Here is a 25,606-nt window from a genome sequence, read left to right as displayed (position 1 = left end):
GAGCTTCTTTTCCCCTTCCTCAGCAAGAGTTGACAAGAAGAAGCCTCAAATCTCCAATTCCCAAGCCATCATCCCTCAATCAATACCTTTTCACATTTCCTTTTCTGAACAGTGTTGCTTTGACATCAGGATTCAGTTAGTCAACAAACCTTTAGTAACTGCTTACTCTGGGCCAAGCATTCTAATGTAATTACCAACCTCAGTTCCAGAGGGCTGATGAGGAAACCCATCTCCCCTCTCTCAAAGAGAGGTGGGAAAGGAGGGATGTGGAAGCCACACATGTAGTCTGATGCTGTTGGGATGTTTGGTTTGGTTTCTTTTATTCTTCCTCTTTGTTATGAGGAGAGTGGTGGTTATTAAGAAGTGACAGTGACATGAAAAAAACTATCAATAAATTGTTGGGTTTGCAGTTTTGTTTTGTTTTGTTTTGTTGTCATCAGTCCCATATTGTCAGCATCAAGGAAATTTGCTCTGTATGGAGTCAAATAGGATGGGGAAGAGAGGGAGGAAAGGAATGCAGGGAAAATAAATATGGTTCTGCCCTCTCCTGCCTGCTGACCCAGCTCCTCCAATTGGTCACTATTCCTCTGAAGGACTCAGAGACACAGAATATTGGAGTTGAAAGTAGGTTCCACTAGAAGCCATCTAGTATAAGCCTGCCTAGAGAAGAAGTTTCCATCTCAGAACTACTTCTGCCTTCCTCATAGTAGGTGTTAAATGAGCTTAACAAATCACTGAATCTAATAACCCAGCTGATGACTGGGGATGGGGGGAAGCAGACCAGAGACCCTTCTTTCACCCCTTCTGCCTGCTTCCACCTGGGCTGACTCACCTTCCCTGTGAGCTGTCTCCAGGATTCCTGCTGTCATGAGTGCCTTGGGCTCCACATGTCTCTAAGCCACCTACTACAAGGGGTAACACCATAGTAGTATCACCTTGAATCACACACATTTTAGAAGGCCAAGCCTTGTCAGTGAAATATTTGTGTAACGCATTGCAAATACAGTGATAGCACTGCTGAGGGAAACTACACCATCAATCCTATCTGGAACTTGGAGTTGGGAGAACTACCAGAGTCTTGGGTGGGTCAAATGAGTAGCAGGTGTCAAAGGCAAGATTTGAATCCAGGCCTTCCTGGACTCCAGCTCCAGGGCTCTATCCACTATGGCAGGATGTTACAGAATCCAACATGAGCAGTTGGGAACTATCCATACCCAAGTCTATTTCACTTCCTTTCCTTTGCATACTTGATTCAGTTCAATAAACATTTATTAAGTGCCTACTCTGTGCCAATCACTCTGATATTCACTATGGACACAAAAGGAAAAAGATTCCTTGCCCTCAAGGAGCTTACGGCCTAATGGTGGAAGACAAGACACAAAGCAGATATTATGCCACCATAAATGTAGAGCTGGAAAAGGCCTCACACATAGCCTATCTAGTCTGATCTCCTAAGGAGTCAGTGCAGGGTGATGCAGTGAAAAGAACCCTGGCTCTGAAGTCTGAGGACCTGGGTTCCAGTCTCATCTGTGATGCTGAACTAACTCTCTTTGTGGGTGAAGATGAATCACTGGTCCTCTCTGGACTTCAGGCTTCTCATCTGTAACATAAGACTCTTGGGCTTGATAACCTGTCAGTTCCCTCCAGCTCTAATTCTGTGATCCTTCATTTTACATTTGAGGAAACTGAGGGCTGAGAAGGGACAATGATGCGACTAAGGTGACACAGCTAACAGCTATGTGGGCAGTGGAGAGAATGCGGGACTTGGAGTCAGGAAGTCTTGGGTTCAAATCTGGCCTCACACACTTACTAGGTGTGTGATCCTAGGCAATTCACTTAATCTCTGTCACCTCAGTTTCCTCATATGAAAAATAGGGATAATAATAATGATAGCATTATCCCTCCCAGAGTTGTTGTAAGGATCAGATGAGTAGGAGGAGGGAGGGGGAGGAGGAGTAGTAGCAGTTGTGGTGGTGGTGGTAGCAGTAGTAATAGTAATAGTGGTAGTGGTGGTAGTAGCAGTAGTAGAAGGAGGAGGAGAAAGAGGAAAAAAGGTAGTGGGTAGTGGTAGTGGTGGTGATGGTGATGGTGGCAGTAATAGTAGTAATAGTATTGGTGGTAGTAGTAATGGCAGTAATAGGAGAAGTGGAGGAGGAAGAGAAGGTAGTAGGTGGCAGTAGTGGTGGTGGTAGTAATAGTCGTAGTAGTAGTAGTAGTAGTAGTAGTAGTGATACTAGTAGTTATAGTAGTAGAAACAGTAGAAGGAGAAAGAAAAGGAGGAGGAAGAGAAGGTAGTGGGTAGTAATAGTTGTGGTGATGATGGTAATAGTAGTACCAGTAGTAGTACTTCATGTAGTAGTAGTAGCAGTAGTATTAGAAGGAGAAGGAGGAGGAGGAAGAGAAAGTAGTGCATGGCAGTAGTGCTAGTGGTGGTAATACCAGTAGTAGTAGTAGTAGCAGTAACACAAGTAGTGGTAGTAGTAGCAATAGGAGAAGGAGGAAGAAGAGGAAGAGGAGGTAGTGATGGTGGTGGTGGTATAATAGTACCAACAGTAAAAGAAAAGTAGCAAGGATGAGATTCAAACTGTTTTTCTGACTCCAAATCCAGTGCTTTTTCCGTAGGCTAGTATTACCCTAATGCCAACATGTTCATACCAAACATGTTTCTATTAATCACCTTTTAAAGCAGCATTTGAGTTCAGTTTCAAGATGGCTTCTCTGCCCATACAAGAGAGGAATTCAACAGGCAAAGAGAATATTCTAGGCATAGAGAATGCCATGAGTAAAGGAGCAGAGATGAGAAAATACAGGGCATTTTTCAGGGGCAAGTGAGTTGTCCAGTTTAGCTGGAGCATAGAAGGGATTCATATGATATAAGACTGGCAAAGTGGGATAATGATGGATTGTGAAGGGTCTTGAATGCCTGGGATAAACATCTGACCTAAGAAAACCGGGACCTTTTTAATAGAAGAAAACATGATCAAAACAAGGGGTGAGGAAAATAACTCTGGCATCAGACAAAGGAGGAATAGAAGGGGAAGGGAAAGTGGTGAGGGGAAAATAGACACCCAGTTCAATGGACCTCTGGTACAAAAGAGATAGAAGCCATGAAATGTAGTGTGTTGCTCTTATATTCCAAAAACCTTGGGTTCAAATACTACCCCTGGCACTAACTAGCTTTGTGACCATGGGCAACTCAGAGAATCTTGCTGAACCTTCCAGCTCCTGCTAGTATGACCAAGTGAGGAAGCTAGGGAGTGACTGACTATTTCTCCTCTCAGAGTTCTAGACGTAACTCTGGGATATTGTGAAACTTGTTTCTATAACGCACATGCCCCTACCAGTGGACTTCCCAAGTATCAGTTAATATGAATTAGCCAGCCAGATTTCATTAGTTTTTAGAAATAGGTATTTACTAAGGTGGTGTATGGGATGTTAAGGGAGGACTAGCACATCTGGTATGGGAGCCACTGAATCTTTTTCAGGTTTGTTCATGTACCTTTGGTCTCCACCTTTCACCCAACTCTCACATGCGGCTCCAAAAAGCTGTAGTGTGTGCAATGGCCACAGCTCAATAAAACTATCCTGGCAGATGAGTTAAACCATGTTGAGGGTAACTGACAGGCTCAAACTCATAGTGGGTTAGGGAGATGTCTACCCCAAGCATGTAAAGACTTCCCCCAGCAAAATGAGTGGATGAAAACAATTTGTTCCAACAGCCATGAAGGAAGCTGAAGCAGATGCTGTGGAATGTTTAAAGCTTGATCAAACATCAAAGACACCAAGGTCATCCACTGCATCTGGAGCCAACATCAGTCATCTTGATTTTGTCCTGTGACTGGACTTGGATCACTCTGGAAGACACAGTTAGGGTGATGACTTTGGTCAGCTCTGTCTCACTTAAATCCAATTCATGCTCAAGTCAACCAAACCAAAGGTCTACAGAGGAATTTTGCTGTCTTCATTGCTGTATACCTGTGAAATTTGGAAAGTCCACCAGCATGATGCCAGAAAATTGAATCACTTCTATGTGAATTTTCTTAGGAAGATTGTAAAGATCTCCTGGTAAGTCCTTAATCGAGCTGAACTGCCAAACATTTGAACACTACCACAGAGAGCACAATTCCAATGGGAGGGCCACCTTTTTTTGAGTGCCAAACACACATTTACCTAAAGGACTATTACACAGAGAACTCACACAAGGCAGCTGCTCATGTAGTGGTCAGAAGAAGTGATTCAAAAACACTCTCTGAAGAACTTTGGTATTGATTATGAAACATGGGAGAGATTGGCACAGGATTGTCCAGCATGGCATGCCCACATGAAAGAAGGCTCTGTACTCTTTGAGCAAAGGAGTGAGATGTCACTGCTTAAAATAAAAGTGAGATGTCAGATTTAGAGACATCTCTCTCCCAAATGTTCATATGGACTATTTGTGATTGACCCGTGATGGAAACCTCCAAGTTCTACTACACACAGCAACATCATGACACCATTATGGTCCTCCTCAAGCACAAAGGACAAGCATCAACAACAAATAGCAATGGAGTTATGAATTCATTCAGCCATTCTGGAAAGGAATTTGGAACTATGTGCAAAATGTCACCAAATTGTGCATATCCATTGTCCCAGCAATGATACTACAATGCATATGTCCCAAAGAGATCAGAGAAGAGGAAAAGGGCCCCTATATACAAAAGTATGTGTAACAGTTCTTTTCATATTAGCAAAAGAAACTGGAAACAGAAGGAGAGCCCACCAGTTGGGAAAAGACTAACCAAGTTATGATATATTAATAGAGTAGAATATTATTATGCCACAAGAAACAGTGAAATGGAAGCAAACATGGAAGACCTAAATGAACTAATACAGAGTGAAGAGAATAGAACCAGGACAATGACAAAATTATTTTAAAAAAACTTTGAAAGACTTTAGAACTCTAATCAATGGAATGACAAACCATGAGTTCAAATTATTGAATCATAATCAACCAAAGATAAGGCTTACTTCACAATCCTGACAGATAGATGACAGACTCAAAATGTAGAATAAGATAGCAACATTTGGACAAAATCCATAAGAGAATTTACTTCAATTGACTAGGTATATTTGTGCTGGGCATGGAGTAAGGAAGACTCATCTCATGAGTTTAAATCCAGCCTCTGACTCTGAGCAACTCATTCAAGCCTATTTGCCTCACTTTCTCCATCTGTAAAGTAAATGGAGAAGGAAATGGCAAACTATTCCAATATCTTTACCAAAAAATCTCCAAATGGGTCACAAAAAGTCAGGCATGACTGAAAATGACAAATCAACAAAATTAATTATGAGGGTTTCCTTTTGTTATTGTTCAATTAAGAAGGGAATGGGAGGGAGAAAATCCTGTCTGACATGGAAACAAAGACTAGGGAAGCCATAGGCATATCTGTCACCATCAGGGAAGGAGCCAATAGATAGGGGAAGATTTCAGATTACACAGAGAGAGAAAATGATCAAGCTATCATAATAAGAAGATAGGAGAGCAGAACATCAAAGATATAACTAGAGGAGATCGCCTTGCTGATGTAATAGGGCTTTGATGCATGCCCAGACCACCTAACATGGAGGCAAGTATGTGGGAGGTGCCATGGACATGCTTCTGGGAAAAGACATTCTGGGTTCCCCTACCATGAGAGCAAGAGCAGTCTTTTCCATAATCATAATAGGGAATGTCTTCAAAACCATCAAACTGGGAAGGTTGTGCTCTTTTTCCAACTTTGCTCAGAGGGCTGAAGGTCCACTTCACCTACAGCTAAGGTGCTTATGAACTGAGCTGGATTAAGGGAAGGATTACATTCCCCCTCTCCCTTTAAGGCCCAAAGAATCATGATTAGGGTTTTGGTCTATTTCTTTTGTCCTTTTCAGTTAGAGGCACTGGCAATTGAGTCCCTGGGCCATGGAACCTGATCCATAACAACCCTGCAGGCAAGATTCCAGACCAGATGCTGCTGAGAAGCAGAGAAGCCCTGACAAGTCAAGGTACTGGGAAATAAGGGCAAAGAGACTTTGCGTTCAGAGCTTGATGTCACTCTGCTATACAGGAATAGACCTAAACTGAGGATCCCTCTTTCTTTCACAGATGTTGAGAAAGCATTAGAGGGGATTATACTTCCCCAGGTGGTGGGGGTAGTGGGGTTAGGGGAATGTCTGTATTTTGCTATTGTTCTACCTTTGAAGTTAATACTCCTTTTTAAAGTTAATCTGGGGGGCAGAGCCAAGATGGCAGAGTGAAAACAGAGACTTACTGGAGCTCTCTTACAAATTCTGTCAGATACCTCTAAAAAAGGGAATCTGAGGAGATCTGAGAGAGGTAGAAGACACTAGGAGACTGAGTGTGGCAGATTTGAAGCCTGGAGAATCCACAGGGTCAACAGGACAGATCTGTGGGCTGGGAGAGTGCTGAGCATGTGGAGCTAAACCATCCTGAAGCAGGAGTGCGAGCAGGCCCAGGGCTGAATTGCCAGGTGGTGACTATCCCCAGGCCTCTCAGCACAGGACAGGGAGTCTGTTGGAGCTAGCTGAGACAGAAGCACAGAACCTGTAGCAGCAGCAGCAGCAGCTACTCCTGGAGCCATCAGGCCAGAGTCTGAAGGTTTGAAACTCACCTTCCTGAACTTCTGGGAGCCATGATGACTGAGTAAAATGGCTCTCATCCCTCCCTTGAATAACCAGGGAATACTACTCAAGGAGAAACCCTAAAAGAGAGGAGCCAGAAGTGGGGTCCATCAGGCTTTTAGCTTGGGAAGTTAAGGAGAACCCCTCTTGTGGTGACAGGAGAACAGTGGAGGAAGAGAGGCATGCTAGAAAGTCCCACCTTAGCAGACTAGCAGGATTTTCTCAGTCCCAGGGAGGGTGGAGCCAGAAGGACCCTCACCAGGACCCCAGGCATGCCTTTGAACAGCCAGAGGAATTAGCACACCCCAGTGCAGGCAACAGCTGAGACCACTCATGCTATATAGCACACCTCTAGGGGAAGAGGAGACTTCCAGTAGCCAGACCACCCCCACCTCCCCCACACTTCATGCTGTGTCCCCGCCAGGGAAACTCAGAAAGACTTCACTGGGCCTCAGTCCTAGGCACACACCAGCCAGCTTCAGCTCACAACAGGTGAGCAGCAGCATTTATATAACCTCTAGCTGACAAAACCAGAAAACACATCGCACAAAGCCAGTAATCAGGTCCCTAGTTCACAGCACAAGAAGCTTAGGAGAGAGTCCCCTATCCCCCAGGAGCAGAGAACCACTTTAAAAGGCAGGAAAAAGGTGACCACCACGAAGAAGCAATTCAGAAAAACAAAGACCATTGATTCTTACTGTGGAGACAGGGAAGACCAAAATACCAATTCAGAAGTGGACAGCAGTGACACTGTACCCACATCTGAAACTTCAAAAGGGAATATGAATTGGTCTCAAGCCCAAAAAGCATTCCTGGAAGAGCTCAAGGAGGATTTTAAAAGACAAATTAGAGAGGTAAAAGAAAAAATGGAAAAAATTTCACTGAGGAGAACAAATCTTTGAAAAGTAAAATTGGCAAAATGGTTAAGGAAGTATAGAACCTATTTGGAGAAAATGAATCCTTGGAAAGTAAAATTGGCCAAATGGAAAAGGAGGTATAGAAGCTAAATGAAGAAAACAATTCATTAAAAATTATAATTGGGAAAGTAGAAGTTAATGACTCTATGAGGTATCAAGAATTAGTCAAACAAAACCTAAAGAATAAAATAGTTAGAAAATGTAAAATGTCTCTCTGGAAAAACAACTGCCCTGGAAAATAGATCACAGAGAGATAATCTAAGAGTTATTGCTCTACTGGAAAGCCATGATGAAAAAAGAGCCTGGACAGTATCTTCCAAGAAATCGTCAAGAAAAACTGCTCTGAGGTCCTAGAACTAGAGGGCAAAATAAGCATTGAAAGAATCCACCAATCACCCCCTGAAAGAGATCCCAAATTGAAAACTCCAAGGAATATTACAGCCAAATTACAGAATCATCAGGTCAAGGAGAAAATGCTGCAAGCAGCCAGAAAGAAACAATTCAAATATCATGGAATTACAGGCAGGATCACACAGGACCTTGAAGCTTCTACATTCAAATACAGGAGGAACTGGAATATGATAGTCCAAAGGGCAAAGAGCTTGGACTATAACCAAAGATCAACTACATAGCAAAATTAAGCATACTTTTTCAGGCAAGGAGATGGACAATTAATGAAATAAGGGAATTCTAGACTTTCCTGATGAAAAGGCCAGAACTCAATGGAAAATTTGATCTACAAATATAAAACTCAAGAGACACATAAAAAGGTAAACAGGGAGGAAAAATACTTGTTATTCAATGAAGGGAAATTGTTTACATACTTATATAGGATTATATTGTTCTATATGTGTTGTTATATATATACATATATATGTATATGTTAATCTTGAGAATGGTATAGTAATTATGACAATTAAAATAGATATTCATAGTCAGAGGGTGTGAGTATAAATTAACTGATGTGGTAAAAAAAATTATTAAGGGGTGCAAATTGATTGTTCTGGGAGAAGAGGTAAGGAGGAGATAGAAAAGAGTAAATTATATCACATGAAGAGGCACAGAAACATATTATAGTAAAGGAAAAGAAGGGAAGGATTAGAGCAGTGTTTGAGCTTTACTTTCATCAGATTTGGTTCAAGAAGGGAATAAAATACTCTGATAAGTATAGAAATCACACTTGTCCTACAAGCAGTAGGAGGGCAAAGGAGAAAGATAAGGGGTGTAGTTAGAAGGGAGGGAAGAAGTACTAAGATAAGGGAGGAGGGTTGATAGGGAGGGAAAATTGTAGGAGGTAGTGTTGAAAAGCAAAACTTTTGAGGAGGGGAAGGGAGAAAGGAGAAATAAAAGCATAAACAGGGAGGAAAATAGGATGGAGAAAAAGACACAAAGAGTAATCATAACTGTGAATGTGAATGGGGTGAACTCTCCCATAAAACAGAGGCAGAGATCAGAATGGATTGAAAACCATAATCCTACAAGATGTTGTTTACCAGAAACACCTTTGAAACAGGGGGATACACACAGGGTAAAGGTAAAATGTTAAAATAGAATATATTATGCTTCAGCTGAAGTGAAAAAAGCAGGGGTAGCAATCCTAATCTCAGACAAAGCAGAAGCAAAGATAGTTCTCATTAAAAGAGATAAGGAAGGAAGCTGTATCAGTTTTGAATGACTTAGCTCTTCTTAGCAATACAGTGATCCAAAGATAACCATGAAGGATTTATGATGAAAAATACTCTCCGTTCCCAGAGAAATAACTGATTATGTCTAAACACAAATTGAAGAATTTTTTAAACTTTATTTTCTTGAAGATTTTTTGTCTAAGTTTTCTTTCACAACATGACTATTATGGATATGCTTTACATGACTACATATATATATATGTATGTATGTATGTATATATATATGACCTAAATCAAACTGCTTGCCTTTTCAATGACAGGGAAGGGGGTTGAAGAGAGGAAGGAAGAAAATTTGGAACTCAAAGGTTTAAAAATGAATGCAAAAAATTGTTTTTACATGTAACTGGGGTAAAATAAAATAAGAGTAAAGAACAAAACAAAACAAAAACCTAAAGAGAAGAAAGTGTCAAAGAGAAGAAAGTGATCAGCAATATCAAATGCAGCAAAGAGGACTAGGAGAATGAAGATTGGAAAAAAGGTTGTTGTGATTTGGAAGACAGCAGTTTTGCTAAAATGATATGGTTGGAAGCCTGATAGTAAGAGGTTAAGAAGGGAATGATAGGAGAGAAAGTGGAGGCATCTTTTGTAGATGGCCTTTTCCAGGAGCAGCCAGTGGACAAATTGCTTCCTTGCTTATTGGGCACAGCGTCTTGGAAACCAGAACATTTCCTTGCTGGACAGCTCCTCAGGGCTGGTTCCTCACTAGGCTTGGCTGCCAGCAAACTCTGCTAAGGGAGCCACTTACTGGACCTGGGCACTTCTGACCTTGCCAATCTTACAAGATCACAATCTATCTCATTCTGCCTCCAGTATTCATTCACCTATGAACACAAAATTATTAAACACATCAGAGAAAAACACCAGCACCATGCCTTTACAACCTACAGGCAACCAGGTGAGAGAAAAAGCCTGAGGCCCCTCCTCATCCATATACCACAGCAGTTCCTCCTCTTCTTCACTCAAAAATCATCTGGAGAACAAAAGGCCAAGTTCCTCTGTTGGAGTCTACTTATACCTCCTCCCCTTCACTGCTTAGAATCCCTAACTTCCTTCAAATCATGCCTCAATAAAAGGACTCCTCAATCTCCACAATTTCATCTCCATTCTACTTCAGCTATCACCACCATACAATCATTCTGGGCCATTTACATTTATTTAATTTTATTTTCAATGTTGAATTATTTCCTTCCCTATCTCTTCCCCCACCCATTGAAAAAGCAAGAAAAAACAAAGTATAGTCATTTTCAAAAATTTCCTCATTAGCTATGTCTAAAAAAATAAAGAAAAAGAAGAAAATATGCTTCAATTTATATTATGATTCCATCAGCTCTCCATCTGGAGGTGGATAATATATTTCATCATAACTTCTTTAGAATTGGGGTTGCTCATTGTGTTAATCAGTTACTAAAGTTGTTCAGACTGTATTATCTTTACAATACTGCTGTTATTGTATAAATTGTTCTCCTCACTTCAATTATCATCAGTCCATTCAAGTCTTCCCAGGTTTTTCTGAAATCATTCACTTCATCACTTCTTATAGCATAGTAATATGCCATCATATTCATATACCGTAATGTGTTCAGCCATTGCCAATTGATAAGCATTCCCTCAGTTTCCAATTCTTTGCCATCACAAAAAATAGCATTCATAAATATTTTTTGTACATGTGGATCATTTTCATCTTTCCCATCCAATTCAACACATATTTATTGAGCACCTTACTCTGTTACAGGCACTGTGATAAGCCCTGAGGATACAGTTAACCAAAAATAAAAAGAGAAAGACAATCACTGCACTCAATAAGCTCAGTTACAGTCTAAAGGGAGAGACAACACACAGAGACAGGAAAGAAGAGGGCAGGGAGTGGAGGGAAGTAGAATTTGACCTGGTGGGGGAGTATGTTGGATGGAGTTGAAATCAAACAGAGCAGCAAATACAGAGTGGAATGGACCAAAAGTTCCATTTTTGCCCTCTATAAAGGAGAGCATTGGGAGAAGTTTGGTACTCCAGTCTCCAGTCCTCTAATGAGAGGGGAAAGGAAACTGAGGAGGATAGTGTCAATCAGGGCTTGAGTTAGCAGCATGGTGGTAAGTTTAGAAGAAACCAGGCAGGGCAGCAGATGCAAAGAGGAATGAGCTTTCTTTGATCTCTTTGGTGTACAGACCTAATAGTGGCATTACTGGGCTTATCTTGGGGGGAGCATCATGTTCCATAGAGTTGAAATCAGACAGGGCAGCAGATGCACAGTGGAGTGAGCTTCCTTTGATCTCTTTGGGGTATAGACCTAGTAGTGATATCACTGGATCTATCATGGGAGGGGCATCATGTTCCATAGAGTTGCAACCAGGTAGAGCAGCAGATGTAAATTAAGTAAGTTTCCTTTTATCTAGTTGAAATATAAACCTAATAGTGGTATCACTGGATCAAAGGGCACAGTTTAATAGTTTGGGGACATAGTTCTAAACTGCTTTCCAGAATGGTTGGATGAGTTCATAGCTCCAGCAACAGTGCATTAGTGCATGTATTTCTCCACAGTCCCTCCGGGATTTCCTATTTTCTTTTTTGTCATCTTAGCCAAACTGATTGTATGATATTGTACCTCAAAGTTGTTTTAATTAGATTTCTCTTAATTCCTAGTAATGTAGAGCATTCTTCATATGGTTATTGAGAGCTTGGATTCCTTCCTTTGAAAATTGCCTTTTAATATCTTTTCATCATTTATCAATGGGGAATGGCTCTTATTCTTGTTCCCCATATATCTTAGAAATGAGACGTTTATTAGAGAAATTTCCTGCAACAATTTTTCCATTTCCTCATTTTTTTCTAATTTTAGCTCCATTGGTTTTGTCTGTGCTAAAAAACACTTAATTTGTTGTAACTAAAATTCTCCACTTTACATACTGTGAACTTCTCTTTCTCTTCCTTAGTTATAGAACTCTTCCTCTAGCCATAGATCTGACACATAATTTCTTCCATCCTCCACTAATTTGCTTATGATGTCACTCTTTATATCTAAATCATTTGGGGGGTTATCTTGTCATACAGGGTGAGATGTTGATCTATATCAAGTTTCTGCCAGACTACACTCCCGTTTTCCCAACAGCTTTTGTCAAATAATGAGCTCCTGTCACAGTAGCTGGGATACTTGGGTTTATTGAACACTAGGTTACTGTGCTCATTTGCTTCAGGATTTTCTATGCCTAATCACTGATTAATCTATTTCTTACCTGATGCCAAATCGTTTAGATGATACAGCTTTGTAGTATAGCTTGAGATCTGGAACTTCAAGTTCCCCTTTCTTCCATTTTTTTCAATTCCCTGGATATTTTTGATCTTTTGTTCCATAATATGAGTTTGATTATTTTTCCAATGTCTATATAGTATAAATAATGTGGCAGTTTGGTACTTTGACTGGTATGGCACTGAAAAAGAAAATTAATTTAGGCAGTACTGCAATTTTTATTGCATTGGATCAGCTTATCCATGAAAAATGAATATTCAAAGTTTATATATAATATATATGTATGTATTTGCATGAAGAGTATTTTGTATTTTGTTAATATAGTTCTTGTCTACACCCTCCATGGTCATTTTGATGTTTCCTTGGGGAGAGATGAATGCAAGACAGCAGTATCAGTAAGGACCACTTGCTGCAGTGATGGATGATCAGTTTTCTGTGATGAAGGACTTGTTATAAATACAAAGAAACATTGGAAGACCTTCATAATCTGATACAGAGGGAAATAAGCAATACCGAGAGAACAATAAACACAACTACAACACTGCAAATGGAAAGAACATGCTAAAAAAAGTTAATTACCAAAACTATAAAGATCGAGAACTACTCAAATGAAGAAATTTGAGAAGACTCCAATCCTCCCCAACCACCCCTTCATGGAGGTGGATGTTCCCAGGGTGATTTACATATGTATTTTTTTACATTTTACATTTACATTTACATATGCATATACATATGCATACACATGTACATAAACAATTTTTTCAACGTATCTATCAGTTGGGGGGATTTCTTTTAAAAATATATTTTTGGTATGGCTACTTAGAAGAGCGGAGAGGAGGAATACCATAATAATGTAAGAAACAAAAGATATCAATAAATAGTTATTTGATAAATAAACACATAAATAGATGAATAGATGAATAAATGAAAGCATTCCTGGAATTATCCTTCTGGTTGATCTATGTTTTACCTTTGTCACCATCAATTTCCCTACTTTTCCTCTATTTGTCTGTATGGTCTCTCCCACTCTAAATAGAGTGTAAGTTCCTTAAGCACAGGAATGATGCTATTTTCCATCTCACTATCCCCAATGCACAACACGGGACCTTGCAAGTAACAGGGATTTTATAAATGTTTATTGAATTCATATCACTTGAAAGTATTTGTTGAGCACATCCTGTGTTTAAAGCTCCCTGTCAACATAATGGGGGATGGAGACATGAGCAAGGCAGTATTCCATTATTCCAGGTGAAGAAGTTTGTGGAAAGCTGGAAGTGAATAGATTATTTACATGGGGTGAGATCCATCTTAGTCAGGCTGGAATGTTGGCTTAGAAGCTGGTAGACAAGAGCACGTTAGCAAAGATGAAATCAGGAATTTTCACTATTGGTATGAGTGTAGTGACTTCCCCAGAATTACATGCCTCATATCTCTAACCTGTACAGGAAAGCAAGAAAGAAAGGACCAGGGAAGGACCAGTCAGGCTTCTGCCATAGAAAAATGTCCCTTTATATAATAGAGCTCTCCTAAGTTGGGGCCAGGGCCCCCGGTGGGCCATGGAGTATGCTTGCAAGATTTCAGTGACTCGACCCCTGCCTACTATGGGTTCATCTCCAGCACAAATCTTCAACAACCCCACAGTGGGCTTTCAGTACTGAGTTCCAGCTCCTCAAGGCTGCTGTAAGCAAACTCAATACAGAAACCTGTTGATGCTCACTGGCAAATTTCCACACTAAACTCTTTTCCCTAACATCCTCACAACCTATCTCTTGCATCAAAACAGTAAGCTCTGTTGTCCAGCAAAGTCCCCTGACTTGATCTTTTCCCTGCCCTGCACATATTTTCCAATTTCAGTTGGCAAAGGGTGAGTAGCACAGCATAAGAGGACCAGTTGCAATTGCATTTTCTTTCCCCACCAGCCACACCCCCAACCCATCTCTCTTCCAAACTGGCCTGTTTCCATGGAAGGAAACATAATTCTCCCAGTCTTCCGTTATCTCAGCCTCCTCCTTATACTTGAATCATAACTCAATTAAAACTAGCCCTTTTAAAGAGATGATCTCTTAATTGATGTTTGTTGGTCTTTTCACAAACTTAATCTTTCTTCCTTCTATATAACATCTGACACTGCTGACCACCCTCTCCTCCTGGATATTTACAATCTCCTCTCTGAGTTGTGATGACATTGTTTTCTCTTAGTTATCCTCTTACCTGGCTCACCACTCCTAAGTCTCCTTTGCTGGATCTTTTCCATACTGCTGTCCCTAAATGTAGGTTTTCCCTGGTTCCATCCTGAGCCCTCTTCTCTCTGAATACTCTTATTTGGTGACTTTATCAGCTCCCAGGGCTTGTATTCTCTTCTCCATAAAGATAGATAAACACACAAATAGGTGCTCATAGTTCTATATGTATACAGTTCTCACATCTCTCTCTCTCCCTGTCTTTCCCTGTCTTTCCCTCTCTCTCTCTCTCTTTCTCTGTCTCTCTCTCTCTCTCTCTCTCTTTCTCTCTCTCTCTGTCTGTCTCTCTCTCTCTCTGTGTGTGTCTCTTTCTCTCTCTCTAAGACTTCTCTACTTCTCACTGGATGTCCCAAAGCCATCTCAAACACATTTCCAAAACAAAACTCACAACCTCTACCTTCTGAACTTCTCAATTTCCCCTGAGCATGTGATTATCTTTCTAGTCCCCAGGCTCTCATCCCTTGTATTATCTTGGGTTCCTCACTATCCCTAACCCCACAATACGATGTTACCAAATCATTCTACCTCTATAACACTTTTCTCTGTCTCTCTCCTTCTCTCCATTCTCATAGCCAGCACCCTAATTGAGACCTTCCTCATCTCTGAACAGCATAATTACAGTAGCCTCCAAATTGGTTATCCTGCCTCATCTCTCCATGTCTAAGCTGTCCTCCATGAATCCCTAAAGAGATGTTCCTAAAGCACAGGTCTAACCATATTACTTCACTACCCAATATACTCTACGGACTCCCTATTAACTCAAACATGTAGGATCTTTATCTCATCCTTTTTCTAACCTCTATTTTTTACCTTATCCTTCTGATTCTTTCTCTGTTGCTCTCTCAGTCCCCCACCCAACTATAACCAAAACACCTCATAGAGAGCTCTGTACAGAGTGGGCACTTGGTTGGGGTGCTGAATGAGTGATTGGGTCTTTGTCAAATGTTTACAGAGTAAACTGACAAAGTAGTCTGCCAACTGTTTACAGAGTTGGCAGTAGCCACAGTCCAAACTCTAGGGCAGGATGAATGTCCTGAGTTGGAAGGTGAGTGTGTCCCCCAACCATCCTCATAACACAAAGTCCCTGAATCTAACCCAACTGAGAGTCAGCACTCAGCCTGTCACCTATAATGCCTTCAAAAGAGACTGCCTTCCCCATCTGGGGGAATGGCTCCTGGGAGACAGGGAGGAGATCCTTGTGGACTCCCAAAACAGACTTTGGCCCCACCCTTTCTTCCTGCAGCATGGACTTTTGGTGTTGGGCAGGTTTCTGGGAATTCCTCTCCCTGGGGGTGGGGACTCTCAGCCACCTCAGAATCCTCCTGGATCTATATATGGAGCTTCTCTGCCTTGAGAACCAATTAGTTGGACACTTTACCCTTGGGGCTGCCACCCCAACCTGCCACATAGGAGGGGAGAATAGGTTCTTACTCTTATTGGAAGGGACCACAGGAATGATCTACTGCAATCTCTACCTGATCAAGAAATCCCTGTATGAAATTTCTATGGGCAGTGGACAGATTGAACCAAGAAATAGCTGAAGGCATCTGTAGCACCAAAGACCTGAAGACATTTGTCAAACTCGGAGTATGTGCTTGTGTTTGTGTGATTCTATATTATTAGGGATGTTTAGAGCTCGGAGGGGTTCTTGACCTGGTGTCTGTGAATTTGTAGTTTTTAAATATTTTCATAACTATCTTTCAATATGCTTCAATGGCTTCCTTCACAATCCTCCATATTTTATTTTATGACTCTAAAACATGATTCTGAGAGTGGGTCCTTAGGTTTCATCACACTGCCAAAGGTGTCCAGGACATAAAAAAGGTTAAAAATCCCTTGTTTAGGGGGTCTGAGTACATTTCTCTGTGCCAGTAATATTCTGTATGCATTGATTTGTCTCCACATTTCTGTGGCCCTGAGTATTGTAATGAGTGTGTGAATTGAGGTGGTCTGAGTGTTTGTTTCTGTACCTGAATTACAATGTGTGTATGTCTAGAGGATATGAGCTGTGCACTTGTACAACCAATACAGTGTTGGGGGATGAGGGGAGGGGTGCAGTCCCTGGCTAATATGTTTCTGTGCCCATAGAAATTTCATACAGGGATTTCTTGATCAGGTAGAGATTGCAGTAGATCATTCCTGTGGTCCCTTCCAATAAGAGTAAGAACCTATTCTCCCCTCCTATGTGGCAGGTTGGGGTGGCAGCCCCAAGGGTAAAGCAGTAATGTGGAACCCTCACCTGAGGAGATAGACATCAGGTTTATACTTTTTCCTATAGACTTCAAAATGAAGACCGTCTTTCTGCTAGTTGCACTAATGGCCTGTGGTGAGAAGTAATCTATGCCTGACCTCTTCCCAGGAATCTGCAGGAGGAAGGAAAACTCTCCAGTTGTACAAAAAGTGACCCTCCCAGCATCTCTTGGGCTCCCTAGCTCTCCTCATTCCTTGAACCTTGCAAATCCCACTTAATTCTTCACCATCTCTTACTAGAGACCAGGAGGAAAATAGAGATTCAAATGAAGAGTGGGGAAGGGCAGACTAAAGCAGTAGTGGAAAGAGAAGACACAAGGGTGTCAACATCTGACTGGAAATGACTGGTCTCTCTTGCAGGCTTATCTGAGGTAAAAGGGAGCTTGAAACAATTCCAAGAAATGTGGAAAGCTCACAGGGAACAATGCATGGCTTAGCTATGGCTCTTATGGCTGCCACTGTGGCTTGGGAGGCACAGGAACCCCCAAGGATGCTACTGACAGGTACGTTGCTGTCCCCAAGCCCTGCCAGGGCAACTACCTTAGCTTCCTTAGGAATCATTACATGCAGCAATGAGAGAGGATGCAAATTAATGGATAGGGCACAAGGCAGGGGCACCAAAGAAATGAATTTCTAGGGCAAAATTATAGAAGAATATTCTCTAGCACTCCATGGCATCTTTCAGTGGACACCCTTGCAGTTCTCCAGAATGGGCAACAGGGAAGACTGAAACCAGATAAGATTTCAGAATCAGAGACCCTCCATTAAACAGAACAAGATTGGAATTGGAAAGGACCTTAGAGACATGTGGTCCAATCCCCTCATTTACAGACGAGAAAACTATGATCCTAATAAGCCAGGTGTCACAACTACGATATCAGGGCTCATTCCACCTGTGTCAGTAAGGCAATAAAAGCAATGTAGATGATGATTGTCCAAATGCCCATGTGGTTCTGTATCACAAAGTATATGAGATTCTCCACGTAGAAGGCAGAAGAAGTAAACCATTTATTTAGACACCAGGGAACCATATCCCACAAGCCATTTATCCAGTCTATCAGAGCAGTAAAGCATTCCATACGTAATATCACAACATGGAGTCTCTCCATCCCAAAACCTCTCTGACCCCCTGATGGGGCCTTTCCCAAAACAAACTCACAGTACAGCTAAATCAGCCTCCTCAGTTCTAACTATCACAAGGGTGGCCATCAACAGCCATAACTGCTCGCTCTCTCTCTCTCTCTCTCTCTCTCTCTCTCTCTCTCTCTCTCCCTCCATTTCCCATGACATAACCTCCTTTTCCTGTCAGGAAGCTCCTTCTACCACATGTCACAGGCTTCTTGTGATGTGAGCAGGTCACATGGCCTATTAATGGGTGGGAAAGATCTTCAATCCGAATTGTTACTATACCATCCCAGCAGGTTGCCTCCTTGGGTGGCCTCTCTGAGTGTCCTGTTTGCTGACCATCTTCTTTCCAGTAGGAGAGGAGGACAGCACTCAGTAGGTCATCTCTCTTCAAGTGCTGTTCAGTCCATGACTGCTGCTATTTAAAGCTAAAGAATACAGGCTGCAAGCCCAAAACACAGAGCTACAATTACAACTGCCAGGGTGGATCCATCATCTGCAGTGGGATAGCACATTACAGTCAGGGACCACTGAGCATTCCAGATGGGCAGAACCCTAAAATGATGCCTGGAAGGGCACTGCTCCAAATTTCCTGGAAACAAAGGCTGCACTCTCCCCTCAGACAAGGGGCTCCCCCTGGGGACGGGCCTGTGTCTCCATCAAGACAACCGATAAATGGACTCAGCTTGGTGGTACAGGGTGAGGGGTGTCAGTAGAAGAGAAAATTACCAACCCTCCTAGCCCATTCATTTCTTTGACCTTACAGGGTCTGGTGACAACTGTCAGAAGCAAATCTGTGCTTGTGATCGAGCAGCTGCCTCCTATATGAAGAGAAACCTGAAGAGTTATAATGTGAAGTATCGCAACTACATGAATCTCCTGTGTACAGGGGAAAATGCTAAATGCTGAGAGCTTCTTTTCCCCTTCTTCAGCAAGAAGTGACAAGAAGAAGCCTCAAATCTCCAATTCCAAAGCCATCACCCCCCAATCCACAGCTTTTCACATTTCCTTTTTTGAACAGTATTGCTTTGACATCAGGATTCAGTTAGTCAACAAACCTTTATTAACTGCTTACTCTGGGCCAAGCATTCTAATGGAATACCAACCTCAGTTCCAGAGGGCTGATGATGAAACCCATCTCCCCTCTCTCAAAGAGAGGTGGGAAAGGAGGGATGTGGAAGCCACACCTATTGTCTGATGCTGTTGGGACGTTTGGTTTGGTGTCTTTCATTCTTCCTCTTTGTTATGGGGAGAGTGGTAGTTATTAGGAAGTGACAGTGACATGAAAAAAACTATCAATAAATTGTTGGGTTTGCAGTTTTGTTTTGTTTTGTTTTGTTGTCCTCAGTCCCATATTGTCAGCATCAAGGAAATTTGCTCTGTATGGGTCTAATAGGATAGGGAAGAGAGGGAGGAAAGAAAAGCAGGGAAAATAAATGTGGTTCTGCCCTCTCCTACCTGCAGACCCTGCTTCTAGAACTGGTCACTATTCCTCTGAAAGACTCAGAGACAGAGAATATTGGAGTTGAAAGTAGGTTCCACTAGAAGCCATCTAGTATAAGCCTGCCTAGAGAAGAAGCTCCCATCTCAAAACTACTTCTGCCTTCCTCATAGTAGGTGTTGAATGTGCTTGTCAAATCACTGAATCTAATAACCCAATTGATGACTGGGGATGGGGGAAAGCAGGCCAGAGACCCTTCTTTCACCCCTTCCCCCTGCTTCCACCTGGGCTGAATCACCTTCCCTGTGAGCTATCTCCAAGATTCCTCCTGTCATGAGTGCCTTGGGTTCCACGTGTCTCTAAGCCACCTAGTACAAGGGGGAACACCATAGTAGCATCACCTTGAATCACACACATTTTAGAAGGCCAAGCCTTGACAGTGAAATATTTGTGTAATGTCTTCCAAATATAGTGATATCCCTGCTGAGGGAAACTACACCATCAATACTATCTGGAACTTAGAGTTGGGAAAACCACCAGAAGCTTGGGGAGGTCAAGTGATTAGCAGGTGTCAAAGGCAAGATTTGAATCCAGGCCTTCCTGGACTCCAGCTCCAGGGCTCTATCCACTATGGCAGGATGTTACAGAATCCAACATGAGCAGTTGGGGACTATCCATACCCAGGTCGATTTCACTTCCTTTCCTTTGCATACTTGATTCAGTTCAATAAACATTTATTAAGTGCCTACTCTATGCCAATCACTCTGATATTCACTGTGGATACAAAAAGATAAAGAATCCTTGCCCTCAAGGAGCTTACACTCCAATAGTGGAAGACAAGATACAAAGCACAGATTATGCCACCATAAACGTAGAGTTGGAAAGGGCCTCACACACAGGCCATCTAGTCTGATCTCCTAAGGAGGCAATGCAGGGTGATGCAGTGGAAAGAACCCTGGCTCTGGAGCCTGAGGACCTGGGTTCCAGTCTCATCTCTGATACTAAACTGACTCCCTTTGTGGGTGAAGATGAATCAGTGGTCCTCTCTGGACTTCAGGCTTCCTATCTGTAATATGAGAGTGTTGGGCCTCATAACCTGTCAGTTCCCTCCTGCTCTAATTTTGTGAGCCTTCATTTTACATATGAGGAAACCATGGGCTGAGAAGTAACAATGACTTGACTAAGGTGACACTAGTCATAGCTATGTGGGCAGTGGAGATAATTCAGGACTTGGAGTCAGGAAGCCTTGAGTTCAAATCCGGACTCACACACTTACTAGGTGTGTGACCCTAGGGAATTCACTTAATCTCTGTTTACCTCAGTTTCTCGATCTGTAAAAAAAATTTCATAGCATTATCCCTCCCAGAGTTGTTGTAAGGATCAAATGAGTAGGAGGAGGATGGGAAGGATGACAAGGAGGAGTAGCAGTCATAGTGGTGGTACTAGTAATAATAGTGCCGGTGGTAGTAGTAATAGGAGGAGGAAGAGGAGAAGGAAAAAGAGGTAGTGGGTGGTGGTAGTGCTGGTGATGGTAGTAGTAGTAATAGCAGTAGTAGAAGGAGAAGGAGGAGGAGGAAGATGAGGTATTAGGTGGCAGTAGTGGTGTTGGTAGCAATAGTAGTGGTAGTAGTAGCATTCGTAGGAGAAGGAGGAGGAGGAAGAAGAGGTAGTAGTAATGGTGGTGATGGTGGTGGTGTAATAGTAGGAGTAGTAAAAATAGCAAAGATGAGATTCAAACTCAGTTTTTCTGACTCCAAATCTAGTGCTTTTTCCATTCATGCCTCTCATAGCCTGGTGTTAACCTGATGCCAACATGCACATACCAAGCATGTTTCTATTAATCACCTTTTAAGACAGAATTTGAGTTCCATTTCAAAGGATGACCCTCTACCCATACCACAGAGGGATTCAACAGGCAAAGAGAAGGAAGGACATTCAAGGCATAGGGAATGTGATGAGGAAAGCCATGGAGATGGGAAAATACAGGGCATGTTTCAGGGGGGAGTGAGTTGTCCAGTTTGGCTGGAGCATAGAAGGGATTCACATAAGATAAGACTGGCAAAGTAGGATAATGATGGATTGTGAAGGGTCTTCAATGCCTGGGATGAACATCTGAACTAAGAAAACCTGGAGCTTGGCTTTTTTAAGAGAAGTGCAACATGAGCAAAGAAATAGGAAGATAGCTTTGGCATCAGGTAAAGGAAGAATTAGAAGGGGTAGGGGTCATGGTGAGGGGAGAGCAGACACCCAGGGCAAAGAGCTTCTGGTACAAAAGAGAGAGAGGCCCTGAAATGTAGTGTGCTGCTCTTATAGTCCAGAAAACTTGGGTTCAAATCCTACCCCTGACACTAACTAACTTTGTGGTCATAGGCAAGTCACATAATCTTGCTGAGCCTTCCAGCTCCCACTAGTATGACCAGTTGGCAAAGCTAGGGAGTGACTGCCTATTCATCCCCTCAGCATTCTACATGTAACTCTGAGGTGCTGTGGAAGCTATTCCTGTAACTCAAAAGCCCCTACCAATGTCCTTCCCTAATATCAGTTAATATCAAGTATCCAGCCAGCTATTATGAGTTTTTAGAAGTAGGTATTGACTAAGGTGGTGCATGGGGTGTTAAGACAGGACTAGCACCTCTGGTGTGAGGGCTGCTGAGCCCTTTTTAGGGCTATTCATCCACCTTTGGTGTCCACCTTTCACCCAACTCTCATCTGTCACTCCAAGAAGCTCTTAAGGTGTGCAATGGCCACGCCCAATAAAACCATCTAGGCGGATGTGCTAAACCAGGTTGAGGGTAAGTGACAGGTGTCAAACCCATAGTGAGTTAGGGGGATGTCTACAAAGTCCTGCCTCAGTGCTAGTGAAAAAGACCCCTGTAATCTCCTCCTGATCAGTTGTTCAACCCCTCTACCATCTATGGGCTGAGAGCTCCAGAGGCAGAAGCTGACACTGTGGATTCAGTAGCTCCCAAGGCCTGCTTCTGGTTTGCTGGGGCCAGATTGTGCTGCTGTGGCCTCTGCTGGACTGTGCTCCACTCTTACCCAGGTGCCACATACCTTTCCTGCTGACCTTCTAAATTGTCTTAGGATGGATTAGAGGTCTGGAAAGCACCACTGCTGCCACTGATTCAGTCAGCCTGAGGCCTGCTCTGGATTAGCTGGAGCCTGGTCTGTGCTGGTGTGGCCAGTGCGCTTGACTGTGCTCCTCTCTCACTCCAGTACACCTTTCCTTCTGACCTTCCAAGTTGTCTTGGGCTAGAAATTTGTTTTACTCCATCTTTTTGTGGGTTCTGCTACTCTAGAGTTTGTTTAGAGTCATTTTCAAAGGGATTTGGAGGAATTTGAGGGAGAACTCTGGTGAGTCCCTGCCTTTACTTACCCAGCTTGTCTCCACCTCCAGCGAATTCCAAAGTTCTTGAGATGTTGAGAGTGTCCTTGTATCACTTTTTCTGCCCATAATGTGAGTACTTGCCCTCTGTGAATTCTCCATAAAATAGTCTTTTGGTAAGCCTTACATTGGCATTCAGACACCATGGCCAGCCCACCATAGTTGCACTCTCTGCAGTAGAGTTTGAATGTCTGGCAGTTTAGTTCAAGAAAGGACCTCAGTGTCTGGTATCTTATTGTGCCAGGTGACATTCAGCATCTTCCTAAAACAATTCAAATGGAAATGATTCGGTTTCTTGGCATAGCTCTGGTAGATGGCTCAGGTTTCACAGGCATATGACAATGAAGCCAGCAAAATAGTTGTGTGGACTTTCAGTCTGGTACTCAGTCTATTACCTCTTCTCTCCCACACTTTCCTTCAGAGCCTCCCAAACACTGAGCTAACTCTGGCAATGCATGCATCTACCACATTATCAATGTGTACATCCCTAGAAAGTATACTGCCAAGGTTGGTGAACTTACCCAAAGCATTCAAAACTTCTCCATTTGCTGTAACTAATGGTTCCACACATGGATGGCATGGTGCTAGCTGATAGAGCACCTGTATTTTCTTGGTGTTAATAGTTAAGCCAACATTAGCACAAGGAGCAGAGAATCGATTCACACTTTGTTGCATCTCAGCTTCAGAGGCTGCACTGAGTGCACAGTCATCGGCAAACAAAAAAAAAAATCATGCACCAACACTCCCTCCACTTTGATCTTAGCTTGTAGCCTTTTCAAGTTGAGGAATTTCCCATCAGTGCAGTAGCTGACTTTGATGCTGTGTTCATCCTCATTAAAGCCATTTGACAACATGGCTGAAAACATCAGGCTGATATGCATGGGAGCAAGCACACTCTTGTTTCATTCCATTGGTGACTGGGAAAGCGTGAGAGCATTGTCTATTATCCAGAACCCAGGCAAGCATGCCATCATAAAACGGACATAGAATGCTGAGGAACTTCTCTGGGCAACCAAATTTTGACACTGACAGTATCAAAGGCCTTGGTCAGATCTACAAATGTTATGTACAGACCACTGTTCTGCTCTTGGCATTTCTCCTGGAATTGTCAGGCACCAAACACCATATCGACTGCTCCTGGGCCCTTCTGAAACCACACTGGCTCTAAGGTAGAGGACTATCTTCCAGGTGAAGGATCAGCCTATTAAGGAGGACTCTGGCAAGAATCTTAGCAGTAATGACTAAGAGAGAGACCCCCTTGTGATTGTCACAGAATAATCTTTTTCCTTTACTTTTATAGAGATGGACAATGGAGGCATCCTTGAACTCCTGGGGGTTAGCCTCCTCTTGCCATATAACACAAAAAATTTCAGTCAGCTTTAATATGAGCAATGAACCCCTCACCTTATAAATCTCAGCTGGAATAGAATCAGCACCAGGTGCTTTGCCACAAGAAAGGAGCCTAAAGGCATCCAAAACCTCTTCTTCAGTTGGAACTGTAGCTAGGGAGGGATTGACTTCAACCTGAGGTAAGTGGTCAGTATCTTCAGCATTGACTGATGTTGGTCTGCTGAGAACATTATGGATGTGTTAAGCCCATCTCTCTAGGATCATGTCCTTATCACTAATCAATGTGGCTCCATCAGCACTGAGCAGTTGAGATGCACCAGAGGTCTTTGGCCATAAATAGCCTCCAGGGCATCATAAAAGGGCTTTGGGTTGTTACTATCAGCATGAAACTGAATTTCATCTGCTTTCTTACAGAGCCAAGAATCCTGCATCTCTCTAAGGTTTGCTTGTACTTTACTTTTTTTGGAAGGGGGAAGGCAGGGCAATTGGTGTTATGTGACTTGCCCAAGGTCACACAGCTAGTAACTGTGTCAAGTGTCTGAGGCTGGATTTGAACTCAGGTCTTCCTGACTCTAGGGCCTGTGCTCTACTCACTGCACCACCTAGCTGCCCAGTGTACTTTACTTTTGATGGAATTATATGATACCTTCTTAGAGATGGATGAAATGTCCTGCTGATAAACCCTACAGAGTTCTCATTTTTCATTTAGCACCTTCTCAATTTCCCCATCCTTTTCATCAAACCAATCATGATGTTTGCAAGTGTTCTGACTCAGATGAGCAAATGCAGTGCTGTACTCCAAATCTCTGAAAGCTGCCTACTCCTTTTCTGCTCCACTGTTGCCATCTTTGTGTTGGCTCAACTTTCCCTCCAAGTTAGCAACAAACTGTTCCTGCTCAGAGAAGCATTCTAATCTATTTTTTTTCATATGTTGGCATTTAGTATTTAAGTTCAAGAACAGGTTGTGAAAGGGGTGGGTGTGGGAGGGCCTAGGGGAGAGGGAGGGAGGAGACAGGGAGATGAGAGTCTCTAGTCTGTATCTGCTCTAGACGAGGTTGATCCTGATTTCTCAGCCTTGGTCCAGGGCATACAACGAAGCACGCGATAAGATGAGGTTGGGGGGTACAGGTTTAGGAAAACATGGTGGGAGTGGGGGTAGCCAGAGTTACACATCCAACCAGAGGTGGGGGTTGGGATTCTCCTTGGATCAGCAGCACTTCTTTTTAGGAATTGAAGCATAGTGATCAGTTCCATCCCACTTATTTCAGCTCTTACAAAACATTCTTGTAGTTAAAATTCTTTGTGCTAAAGAATTCTT

At 42.5% G+C, this 25,606-nt stretch overlaps 1 pseudogene; it reads left to right on the top strand.

Moving 5' to 3' along the window:
* Window positions 1-17,023: 17,023 nt before the first annotated feature.
* Window positions 17,024-19,021, top strand: LOC118836436 (annotated as a pseudogene).
* The last annotated feature ends 6,585 nt before the right edge of the window (window positions 19,022-25,606 follow it).

This window comes from Trichosurus vulpecula, chromosome 2 (assembly GCF_011100635.1).
Source record: "Trichosurus vulpecula isolate mTriVul1 chromosome 2, mTriVul1.pri, whole genome shotgun sequence".
In the NCBI taxonomy this organism is placed as follows: Eukaryota; Metazoa; Chordata; class Mammalia; order Diprotodontia; family Phalangeridae; genus Trichosurus; species Trichosurus vulpecula.
Note: the sequence above shows the minus strand (reverse complement) of the source record. Positions and strands in the feature narration are given on the sequence as shown.